Genomic DNA, 12,992 nt, shown 5'->3' with positions numbered 1-12,992 from the left:
AGCACAAGCCAAAGTGCAGTGGATAAACCAGCAAAAAGATTTCCAGCTCTCAATTACAGTTGTAGTAAGCCTGGATGTGTCTAGGAACTGCAGGCTGGGAGGCTATCTCCCAGGGGCTCTTAACTTTTTCATGAATCTAACAAAAGTGTTGGCCTTCTGCTGTATAACATACTGAAATTATAAAAACGCCAGTGTCTCAAGCTTCTGAAAGTCAGATGGAGACTTTTTGAAAAATGAGAAATTAGATCCTGATTTTCTCATTTCTCCCGGTCCCTGCCAGGAGGGAGTGAAGCTCAGCCCCGCTCCCTCCTTTTACAGGGAGGAAAACAAAATGGAAAAAAGAAAACCAAATTGTCCTATATTAGAAGTGTATAATTCCATTTTAAGGGTAGGGCAGCAATAGGGCTGGTACCACAGCCCCCCAGCCCCACAGCCACTGTGGGTCACCGGCGTAATAATGTACCTCTCCGGTAATTAAAGTTTCTTTTGGGAAGGGGGGAGAGATGGGGACTCTCCTGCGCCGGGACCTTTCCCCTCCAGGGAGGCAGAGCCGGAGCAGCGAGCACGGTCCTGCCCGGAGGGCAGCGTGGAGGGGACGCGCACGGGCATCCCGGAGGAACAGCAGCAAGGAAACCCCGGCACTGCACCTTTCCCTTCCTCCGAGCCTTTTTCTTTTCCTCTTTTTAAGGGCTCAACCAGTTTCTTCCCCCTCTGACCGTCACCATGGGGCACTGGCACCAGCAGCTTTGCAAAACCCCATCCTGTAAAAGCCGCCTGATTTTGGCCCTGTTTGGGGATGTGCTGCTTCCATCCTTACAGAGCAAACTGATAGATTTGTTTTTCTCCCCCCTCCCCATTTAGCAAGAAGCACCAACGTGCCGTTGTCGTTTTGGGTCGGTTTGCTGCAGAAAAAGGCTCCCGCAGGGGACGGGATAAGCCGATGGCAGGAGGGTCCCTGCACCCATCCCACCGCTGCTGGTGGAGGGCGGCAAGGGGACCTTTTCTTCGGGGTTGTCCTCTCCTCCCGGGCTCTGCAGCCCCACGCCGCAGCCCAACGACCCCCCCGAGATGGGAAGAGAGCACGAGAACCATCTCTGCTCAACAGCTCAAGAGGAAAAAACAAAATAAACGAAAGAGATAAAATAATACAATAGGATGAGATACAATAACGCAGGAGCACCCGCCCCACTCGTGGCACTACTTTTATTCTCGGCCACTGCAGTGATTGGGGGGTTTGACAGGATGGACCTTCCAAGGTCCCCTCCCACCCAAACCAGTCTTTGGGTCCATGACTGGAAGTGTCTGAGGACAGGTTGGATGGGGCTGCAACCAACCCCGTCTACCGGATCCCAAACCACCCAGAAATCCAATCCAAACTGTTCTTTGGGTCCGGTTGGAGGTGTTCAAGGTCAGGTTGGATGGGGCTGGGACCAACCTGGTCTACTGGAAGGTGTCCCAGCCGATGATGGGGAGGTTGGACTGGATGGACCTTCAAAGGTCCCCTTTAACACAAACCGTTCTGTGGGTCTATGACTGGAAGTGTCCAACGTAAGGCTGGATGAGACTGGGACCAACCTTCTCTACTGGTTCCCAAACCTTCCAGCCCAAAAATCCAACTCAACCAACCCAAACTTTCTATGAGTCTGATTGGAGGGGTTCAAGGTCAGATTGGACACGGCTGGGACCAACCTGGTCTGTTGGAACCCAAACCACCCAAAAATCCAACTCAACCAATGCAAACCATTCTGTGGGTCTGAGTGGATGTATCCAAGGTCCGGTTGGATGGGGCGTTGAGTAACCTGCTCTACTGGAATATGCCCCTGCCGAAGACAGGGTAGGTTGGACGAGATGGACCTTCAAATGTCTCCTCCAAGCCAAACCAATCTGTGTGTCCATGACTGGAAGGTCCGAGGTCAGGTTGGACGGGGCTTGGAGCATCCTGAGCTGCTTGAAGCTCTCCCTGCTAATGGCCACCCCACCAGAGGTTGGTGGTTGCCGTGTCACCACGGTCAGTCAATCAGCGATGAACATGTCACCCTGATGTCACAAGAGGTGCGTGGCACACCCACTCAGGGGGTATAAAAGGGCCCACCGGGTGCTGGGTCCCACACTTTGGAGGAACGTCCATAAGATGACCTCTAACATGGCTGTCGCCACCAAGAACCGACCTGCCAGCGTGAGGCGGACCAAGATGGACTTCTGGGATGGGATGGAGCACACCTTCGCTATGTCCAGCGTCACCGCTGAAGGTACGGCCAACCGCAGCCCCCTCTCCGGCAGCCAAGACTCAAGGGCTTGTCACCATTTCGGAGCCAGCCCTGACACTTGGCGTCTGCCACCGCGTCGCGGCTCAAGGGGGAGATGTTTGGGGTGGACCTGAGAGCTGGTGGAGATGGGGCCTGACCTGGTTCTTCTTTGTTTTTTCAGAGCGAACGGCCGTCTGGGATGCAGTGGCTGGCTACATTCAAGACCAACTCCTGCTCCACAAGGTGGTGCAACACCCGCGTCCTCCTCATGCACCATGAGGGGTGGTGGGATCCCCCTGGGGCGTGGCCTGCTCTCACCCTTCAACTCCTCAGAAAACAGGAATCTCACCCCAAAAGTCCCCACTGACGGCCAAACGGGGCCTGTGCAATGTTGGTGTCACTTCTGGTAGGGCTGATCCAGGTCGCTGGAGACCCCCCCGGGATGGCCTCATCCTGGTTCTGCCCAAACTCCAGTGCTGTTTTTTTCTCCTGAGGAGGGGAAGGACTCAACATCTCCTCCCCAAAGTTCTCCCCACCGCCCAGCTCGTGCCTCCAAACGGTGGGAGAGGGCAGGATCCAGCCTGAAGCACCATCCCTGGATGGGGGAGGTCACCTCCAGATCTTCCCTCTAGCCAGTCCTCACCCTCCCACCCTTCTCGTCCACTTGCAGGGCGTCCGAATTCCCACCCTTGGCTCCTTCGGTACTGTCCTCGAACGCGTCCAGGTCGGAGATGAAACCGTGACTATCCAGAAGCCGGTGTTCCACCTGGCCAGGAACCTTGCTGTTGTCCACAACCTGATGGACAACAAGGACTACCTGCCCGGTAAGATGGCTGACTGCATGGTCATCTTCTCTGAAGCAACTCCAAAGTCCAATAATTGAGTGGGTTTGAGTTTTTTTGGGGCAATGCAATGATTGTGACACACAAGCTGTAGGACATGGGCCACCGGGTGAGCGTCTCCATCCTTCTCCTGTGGTTCTTCCAGGCAACAAGGAGCTGGAGCCCCTCAAGTACTCCAAGGTGGCCGTGGCAGCCGCCGTGTCCCGGCAGAAAGTGGTGGACTGCATCCAAGGCACCACGACCCTCCTCTCGCACTGCCTGGGGAAGGGGGAGAATGTGGCCCTCATCCTGAGGGAGGTGGGGGTGCTCCTCATCGAAGGCACGAAAGTGCGCGTGAAATTCTACCGCAGCTTCCTGGAGAGGCTGTCTGGGAAGGAGAACTTGGAGAAGGTTGTCTTCAAGGTAAGCATTTTGGTTTCTCTGTGGTGCGTGCGGTCCCATGGCAGTGTTCTGGCACTGCTTGTGTGGGGTCCCTCAGGACACATTCAGCCACTCGGTCCAGGTGAGAGTTACGGTCCTGCCAACACTTGCTGCCTCAAGCTCCTCCGACACTTGAGTGCCTCAGCCATGTGGGGGATGTCCCACCATTTTTGGCCTCTTCCAATGTGGGGTGCTTTAACCACGTTGAGGGATGTCCTGCCATCTTTGGCCTCCTCTAACACTGAGACCCTCAACCACATTGAGGATGTCCTGCTGTCTTTGGCATCCTCCAGTGTGCAGTGCTTCAACCACCTTGAGGATGTCCTGAATCTTTGTGTTCCTCCATTGCAGATCCCCCATCTGCTGGACATGATTGTGTCCCCAGTGGTACCCGTGGCCTCACTGAGCTTCTCCGGCCGTGTCATCCTCTTTCCCAAGTGAGTACGTTGGCGGCTGTAGCCGCTCTTTGATGCCAACGCCCAAGGTAGCATCTCTTCCTTGTGCCGCTGCGGGTGTCCTGGGGACACCAGGCGGCGACTCTTGATGATGTCCCCAGGCCGCAGTCACTCCCATAAGGCAGCTCTGAGGGGAAAGACAGAGGAATTTGGATGACATTTCTTCCTGTGGTGGCCTGGACTTCTTTGCTGGGCGACTCCATTTCCCAGGCCCGTCCTTGGGGATGGGATGTGGTAGACTTGGGAAGTCAATGGCCTTCATGGCAATGCCAAACTCTGCCTGCGGGCAAGTGGCCGCAGCAAGTGGCAAGTGCTGGTGGTGCCATGGGTCATATGGGTGTCTTCTCCTTCTTTCCAGGTTTGTGATGGAGTGTGTGCCCAAACACCCACCCAGGGCTCTCCTCAAGACCTCGAGACAAGTCCCTGGTGAGGATGTGCAGACGAGAAAAGACAGTTTGCCACCTCTCCAGCAAGGTGGGAAAGGTAAAGCAGCTCCCAGCTCTTCTCCATGGGACGGGCAGCCAACTTCTGCCATGTTGTGGGGAAATGGCCGACGCTGAGCGCCAAAAGGCTCCGACTTGTCCCAAAGCTTCAGGCCAACTCCTGAGGGCCTTTTGTCCTAACGATTTGTTGGTGTCACCAAAAGAGAGCCCCGGGGTGGGATGTGCCCAAGGGTACAGTGGGAGGATGGTGGGCCAAGGCCTTCTCCTCCCCCTCTTCCCCTCAGAAATGACACCTGTCCCCTCCCCGGCACCACCCGGCTCCTCCTTCCTGACCATCATGATGATGATGAAGTCGGAAAACCACATTGGAAATGGTGCTGGTGTTGGGGAGGACACGATGGGGCTGCTAGAGGAGCAGAATGTCCAACCCTCAGACATTTTGGGAAGGGGCCTGAGCACCCCCTGCGTGTCCCTGGGTGGTCTGGCAGCGTCACAGCGACGCTCTTCTGAGGAGGTGTCTTCTTTCTGGTTCCAGTGGGGTTTCCCGGTTTTCCCTTTCCTGCTGCTCCGAGCCCGACTCAAAGCAAAACACCGCAGTTCGGGGAAATCTTGGAGCTGCAGAAGAAGAAGAGGACAAGGTCTCTGGCCAGGTGAGGCTGAAGGCTCAGGGTGGGCGGCCGCACGGGGCCATTTTACCCGGAGAGGTGGGAGACGCTCCATCCCTGGAGACATTCCAGGCCAGGTTGGATGGGGCTTTGAGCAACCTGATCTGGTTGAAGACCTCCCTGCTCATGGCAGGGGTGTTGGACTAGATGGACCTTCAAAGGTCCCTTCCCACCCAAACCATTCCATCAGCCTGACTGGAGGTGTTCAAGGTCAGGTTGGATGGGGCTGGAACCAACCTGGTCTACTGGAAGGTGGCCCTGCCGATGACAGCGGGGGGCGTTGGACTAGATGAACCTCTAAATGTCCCTTCCAACCCAAACCATTCCATGATTTTCTGACCCAGCAAGAGCCCGTTCCCCAGCCCTGAACGCTCCTTGGTCATCACCACCCAAGCGTGGTGAAGGCAGCACCTGGAGGGGTGGGATGTGGCTGCCGGGAACACCCCCATTTCACAGGGCTGGATCTTCTCCAGCTCTTCAGGAGAGCCCCAGCGTGGTCTAGGGACAATGGGACAGCTGTGTGTCAGATGAGGGTCCCGGCACAGGGGGTTTCCTCAGCCAACCTGCTGCTGGCTACATGAGGAGGCACGTGGCTCATGGGGAGGGGCAGAAAGCAGCCCCAAACCCATTGTGTCCTCAGGTAGACCTCTCCCTTTGTGTCCTTCCAGGCGGCGGTTGGTGGTCCCAAGGGTCTCCTCCAACACAAACCAACCCATGACCAGCCAACCCAAAGGCAAAGCAATGCCCAAAAGACGACATGGACGCAGAGCCAAGAGATGGCAGCCAACCCTCAGTCCGATAGAGGAGGAAGAGGAGGAGAAGGAGGAAGAGAGGGAGGAAAAGAAGGAGGAGAAAGAGGAGGAGAAGGAGGAAGAGAAGGAGGAGGAGGAAGAGAAGGAGAAGGAATAGGGGAGAAAATCCTCACCGAACGCACAGTGCTGAAGGCGGTGAAGGCCGAGTCCTCCCATCCTCGCGAAGCCTCGGCCTTCATAACGTCTGTAATAGCCGTATTATCGGCAACGAGTTCTGAGGTCAGCCTGCTCAAGGAGCCTGCCTACGGGGCCCTCCAACGGCCACCACCGAGCCGAGGCAGCAAAACCAGCAAAGCTGTCCCTCCATGGAGAGTTCAGAGAAGACTTTAAAGGACAGTCCTGTGAAGAGTCCCTGGAAGGATCCCCTGAAGAGTCCTCCAGAGAGTTCCCTGCTGAGAACCCTCTGTCACCCGCTGCCAAGAACCCTGGCCAGACCCCCGGCTGTCCCCCAGCATCGGCCACCCCGCATGGCCCAACTGTTGGAGGAGCTGCTGAGGAGGCAGTCCCAGGAGGTTTTGACCCGCTCGCTGCCGCCACCAGCCGTTGTCTCCTGCCAGGCTGTGCCTAGATCGGGAGAGGCGGGTGGCAAGCAGGCCAAGCGCCCCGTGCCACACGGCACCCCCAGGACGCAAGAGACCTCCCCGTGGGCCAACATCCCACCCAAGAAGAGGAAGATGGTAGTGTGCTAGGTGGAAAAACACTCCAAACCCCTGTGGGAGGGAACGCCGGAGCGGGACGGTGCCGCAGTGGGCAGCAGCAGGCAGCACATGGGCAGCAACAAGCGGAGGGCATCTGATGGCAACACCATGGCCACCAAGCGACGCAGAAACCTGGTGGATGCTGGGGGGCAAAGTGCCCCACGCTCCCCCAGCCTCTCTTCATGGGCTGATAGAGAAGGCGTGGAGCACGCATCCCCATCGCATGCGACCCGCACCCACCCACTCCAGCCCCAGCCCCAGACCTCTCCCACATCTCTCTCTCTTTCTTAATTCATTAAAGGTTTGATGTTTGGTTCACAGTGCGTCTGCCTGCGGTCATTCCTGCAGTGGGAGGCGCGGGGGTTAACGCAGCCCGTGCCGCATGTGTACATCTGACCCTCCACCTCTTCACCCCTGTATATGAGGAATCCCCCAAGGTTGTGGATGGAGACTGTCCTGGTTTGAGGTAAAACAGAACCAATTTCGTTCAGTAACTTCGCTTCTTAGCGGGGCCTCTTCTAACTACTAAAATAACTGCATATTGTGCAGACAGTGTTCACTCTCTCAGAGAGATCAGACCAATTGTTTATAGCTGATGCCCAGGCATGGGATGCAGAGAGGCTCCTGCTTACACTTATTGCCATAACAGCCAAGGCCAACCAACTTTGTTATTTGCCCCGTCGGAGGGTCGGAAGCGGAAAAGCATAGTGGGGTCCCACCTGGAGGGAGGAGCGGACAGGACAGGTGACCCAAAACTGACCAACAGGGTATTCTATCCTGTGGGAAACCTTGGCTGGTCCGAGGGATCAGAATACGAGTTTAACGTTGACCTTGAGCAGATATCCGTGTACCCTTGAAGAGACTGGGGAGTCCTGAGAAGAGCTAAGTAAAAAGATAAAGGTTGGCAAACATCCTGGCTTTGACCAGAGCATGAACAGTGTGTGATGTGAGAGCGTATCGGGCAAAAGTAGAATGCTAGAATATATGCATAGATAAGCACCTGGGTAAAAGACTATAAAAAAGCACTGCTTGTTAAGTAAAGAAATTGGATTGCTGCAACTTGATGTCCAGTGTCGTGTCCGTCCCAACAACGACTCAGTATTATCAAGATTTTATCCCGCACATTTACACAAAACAAACAATAATAATCTTTTTTATTACACGTGGCAGGTCAGTGGCAATTCTTCATGCCTAATCTACTGATTACTCTGGTGTCTTGTCATGTTAAGAACAGAACTCTCCCTCCTATAGTGGAATTATATTGTTACTGATTCATTGAATAAAGTAATTATATTTTCTTCAGTCATGCCACTTGGCCAAGAATAAGGAGAAACATATTAAGGGAGGTAAATATTTATTAGCTTGTCTTCCTCTGACCTTAATTATGTTGGATAAAGCCCAACATTCAAAACAAAATGGAACTCTCTTGTTACTACCTTTTACAAGACACTTCAAGGGGGTATTTATTTAATCTACATTTAGTAATATAAAAGTTTGGTGTATCACTGCATCTAATCCTGTAGACACTCAAGACAGCCAGCAGAGAGCACGGAGCACCTCTGGGAAAGTGAGTCCTCTCACCTGTCTTTGGCACTGTCTTATGATTCAATAAATAGCCCCAAAAGAGTGCCTATATCTCTCCATTTCCAACAGAGAGCCTACATGAGAAATTTAAACTACATTCCTAACCTTAGGGTGGCTAAACTTAGACTACACAAATCTTGCTCACGAAGAAAAACTCTATGAAAGACGTATGTTGTATATCTCAGGAAAGTACACGAAGGGTTAACAGCCCATTTCCACCTTTTCTATCTACACTTAATTGTTACAGGGAGTCACCACGTGTGTGACAATATATGTAGAATCATTGAATCATAGAATCATAGAATTGTCTAGGTTGGAAGAGACACTTAGGATCATCGAGTCCAACCATCTACCCTACTCTACAAAGTTCTCCCCTACACCATATCCCCCAACACCACATCTAAAGGTCTCTTAAACACATCCAGGGATAGTGACTCAACTGCCTCCCTGGGCAGTCTATTCCAATGCCCGACCACTCTTGCTGTGAAAAATTCTTTCCTAATGTTCAGTCTAACTCTACCCTGTTGGAGCTTGAAGCCATTCCCTCTTGTTCTGTCATTAATTACCTGTGAGAAGAGACCAGCACCAACCTCTCTACAGTGCCCTTTCAAATAGTTGTAGAGAGTGATGAGGTCTCCCCTCAGCCTCCTCCTCCTCAAACTAAACAGTCCCAGCTTCTTCAACCGCTCTTCGTATGATTTGTTTGCTAGGCCCTTCACCAGCTTCGTTGCCCTCCTCTGCACTCCCTCCAGCACCTCGATATCTCTCTTGTATTGAGGTGCCCAAAACTGGACACAATACTCGAGGTGTGGCCTCACCAGTGCTGAGTACAGGGGCACAATCACCTCCCTACTTCTGCTGGCCACGCTATTTCTAAGACCAGCCAGGATGCCGGTGGCTTTCTTGGCCACCTGGGCACACTGCCGGCTCATATTCAGCCCCTTGTCAATTAGAACCCCCAGGTCTCTTTCTGCCCGGCAGCTTTCCAGCCACACCTCCCCAAGCCTGTAGCGCTGCACGGGGTTATTGTGGCCCAAGTGCAGGACCTGGCACTTGCCCTTGTTGAAACTCATACCATTGATGTTGGCCCAATGATCCAATCTAAGTCTCTCTGTAGAGCTTCCCTATCCTCCTGGGAATCAACACTCCTGCTTAACGTGGTGTCATCTGCAAACTTGCTGATGATACACCCTATGTCCTTATTGAGATCATCAATAAAGACGTTAAACAGAAATGGTCCCAACACTGAGCCCTGAGGCACACCACTTGTGACCGGCCGCCAGCTGGATTTAAATCCATTGAGCACCACTCTTTGGGACCTTCCAGTCAGCCAGTGCTTGATCCAGCGGATCGTATGCTCATCCAGGCCCTGCGAAGCCAGTTTTTCCACGAGAATTGTATGGGGGATAGTATCGAATGCTTTTCGAAAGTCCAGGTATACAATACCAACAGCCTTTCCCTCGTCCAATATTCTGGTTATCTTGTCATAGAAGGAGATGAGGTTCGTTTGGCAGGACCTGCCTTCCATAAACCCATGCTGACTAGGCCTCACCCCCTGGTAACTAGGCCTGATCCCCTGGTACTAGGCCTGATCCCCTATATATATGGGGGAAAATTAAAAGTATTTCTATCCTCTTTGTAATATGCTATCTTTCATCATCACTAAGTTCAAAAAGCGGGGAGGATGGGCAAATGATGTCATAGTTCCTTCCTCTAACAGTAATTTAAAAACTGGTAAACATTGTCTGAGAAGATGGAAAGTACTTGCCTTTCTGCAAGTCTCGCCTGGTCGCTTCCAAGGGTAATAGCTCATTTTGCTGAGGTGAAGACACAGTTTTTGTTGATTGGTGGTTTTTGTTGATTTTGTTTTGTTGTTGGAATCTTGTAATACTCAGCTAAATATATCCCAAGAGGGAAAAAAAATGCAAAGTTTACTATATTGGCAGCACTGCTGTTTAGGAAGGAGTGACTAATTCCATACTTACCAGATTTATAGCACATTTCCTTTATTGCTCTTTCCTCTTCAATATCTGTAGCAGTCTTAGGCACCCAATTAGAAACATCTATAGGACAGATTTTTAAAAGATTACTAGTTATCTATACAAAGGCCTCCAATAATTCTTAAGAATCAAATACCATAATGAATTTCATTTCTGTCATGGGTGTTTCTTTTCTGACTGCAACCTCTGCTTCTGGGCAGAAAAATGATTCCGTAATATTAGGTATTGCCAAGTGCAATGGAATTGCAGTTACAACACCTATTAAGAAGTTAATGTTTGTTGATTTAAAATGAGTGAAAAAAAATCTTCAGTACTTATTTGCAAAACAGTCCTTCATTTACACCCAAAAGGAAATCTTGTGACTAAACATGTCCCCAGGGAGCGCTTGTCACAAAACCTCTGCCCAAAGTTACTGTCCTGTAACGCCTGCCAGCAGAGCTGGTGAAATGAGCGCTCCTTATCTGTCTCAGTTCAGGCTACTAAGACGAGCAAAGCCCTGCTCTTTCTGTTGTTGAAGTTAACGTGGCCAACTCAGACTGAAACCGAGTTTGGAGGCCCTAACAGGCAGCCCTGCCCGCTCACCCGAAGGACAGCGGGAAAAGCAAAGGCAGCTCGGGGCTGCCTGAGAACTAACACCGTCATTTGCAGGGTGCACGCAGGAGAGTAGGTTGTTCTCTCACGCTCTGGGAATGTGCAATTCATTCCATCACTCTGAATCTCTCATCTCTGAGTGAGATACAGTCAACGGTTTAACTACAGTTCACAAAAAGGGAATAAATAATAATGTAAATATATACATATAGACACTGCAGTTAATTAGTGAAGAGTTTTGTCTGGTTTCTCTTCGCTAGACTCGAGAGTAACTTTCTGCAATAAAATGAGACTGCCTTCAGAGTTTAGGAAATCAGTCAAACAAATTATTTAAGTTGAAGTCACTCGGCTATCTTTTGTAAACAAACCTGTGACTTCACCTTCAGTGATGAGTGTCTACAGCCCCTGTTCCAAAGTTTGTTTCCCGGGAAAGAAGTACCTCCTGAATTTGTGATTTCATCCCCAAATTTTGAGAATTTTTGAATGGTGGATCACATCATCTGAATAGTGGATCACATTTTAAACTTCATTGAACGAAAAAGAAGTGAATTGTACCACCATTGAAATATACAGCTAGGCATTTCACAGGGGTTAGAAAACATTGCCTCACTCACATCTGGGGACTACCAGTTCCAATATTTTGAGGATTAGCTGGAAGCTATTTCCAAAACTTGTCAACAACTCTTTTCTAACAATGTAATTGTTATTATAATACATCAGTTGTGATGTATACACTGCAAGAGTCCAAAAAACCCATTCTGCTTCCTTGTAAAAGAGAGAAAAATCTCTTTACAGTTCTCTTCCTCTTCGTCATCCTCTTCATCCTCCTCGTCGTTGAGGTTTATAATCAGTGGAGGGTGAACGGGTAGTAAAATATTCTTTTGATTTCTGAGTGATTGTTGATGATGGGCCGGAGGCAGAATCCCTTCTTGTACACCCTGTGGCAATGGGGCATCTGCAGACAAGAACATTATATTTATTTTATTAGGAGGGAACTAGAATATCAAGTCCAGGTTCAGACCAGCAGGTACAGTTTTTAAATCATTATATTGAAGGAATCATTAAATAGACAGATTGTGCCTTTTAGGAAAAATCTTCTGCGGAGGTTGACGTCTTCCAACTACAAGAAAGTAGGAAAGACACTCTCTTCCGAGAGCATCTTCCAACTACAGAGAGTAGGAAGAATCACGGGCACTCACTCCTCTGAATGGACAGATGAGGCAGTGCTGAATAAGGCCTTTTGAAAAGAGGAACATTTTGACCAGGATGACCTCCCTCCACCTGCTGGCCACACTCTCCAGCCTGGCCAGGTCACGCTGTATGGTGGCACAGCCTTCCGGCGTGTCAGCCACTCCTCCCAGTTTTCTGACATCAGCAAACTTGCTGATGGTACACTCTATCCCTTCATCCAGGTCATTGATGACTATATTGAATAGGACTGCACCCCGTACTGAACCCTGAGGGACACCACTTCTTACTCACCTCCAACTAAGCTCTGCAACACTAACCGCAACCCTCTGAGCTCTGTCTGTCAGCCACAATTCAATCATTATTAATTGAATTATTATTCATAGCATTAAAAAATTATTAGACTTGTAATATTAGCAGACTAATAATAGATAATCATGTCTTTTTATAATTACATTATATTGTTATATAAAAATATCATTCGATGTATAATTATAATAAATTGTATTATTAATAATATTAATGTATTCTTATTAAGGACTGGTTCAGTGACATTTTCCCCAGAACAACAGCAAGCAAGTCACAAGGACTGGAGGAGCAGTAGATGGAAAGGTCACTTTCTGCGCCTTAGTAGTCAGCTTCAGTGAATTCGTATTTTGCCGTATTTTACTCCTGCGGAAAGAGGATTTAGTGAGTGAGTCAGCAGGTGATTAGTGAGGACCACTGGCTTGGGTCTTTCCCACGTAGGCAGAAAGCCTCCCCCCGATGTTTTAGGCAAAACCCCTCCATTTAACCCAAACTGTAAGTTTTACTCTAGAAAGCCACAAGCGTAACAGAGGCGGTCTCATTTCACTCAAGTGCAGCCTACAGATTGTCTTGCCGAGTTTGTGCAGATGCTCTGCAAGCACAAATCTACAGCAGAGGTGAGCAGAAGACAGAATTTCAGCTCTCTGTCCCAACAGCCCCCAACAGCTAAGGTCCTGTACCTGATGCAGACCATAGCTTTGATTTCCCTTTAAAAAACAAGCAAACAAACAGAAAAAACACC

Source organism: Vanellus vanellus (genome assembly GCF_965231255.1).
Source record: "Vanellus vanellus genome assembly, contig: HAP1_SCAFFOLD_44, whole genome shotgun sequence".
Taxonomy (NCBI): domain Eukaryota; kingdom Metazoa; phylum Chordata; class Aves; order Charadriiformes; family Charadriidae; genus Vanellus; species Vanellus vanellus.
This window is presented reverse-complemented; position numbering follows the sequence as displayed.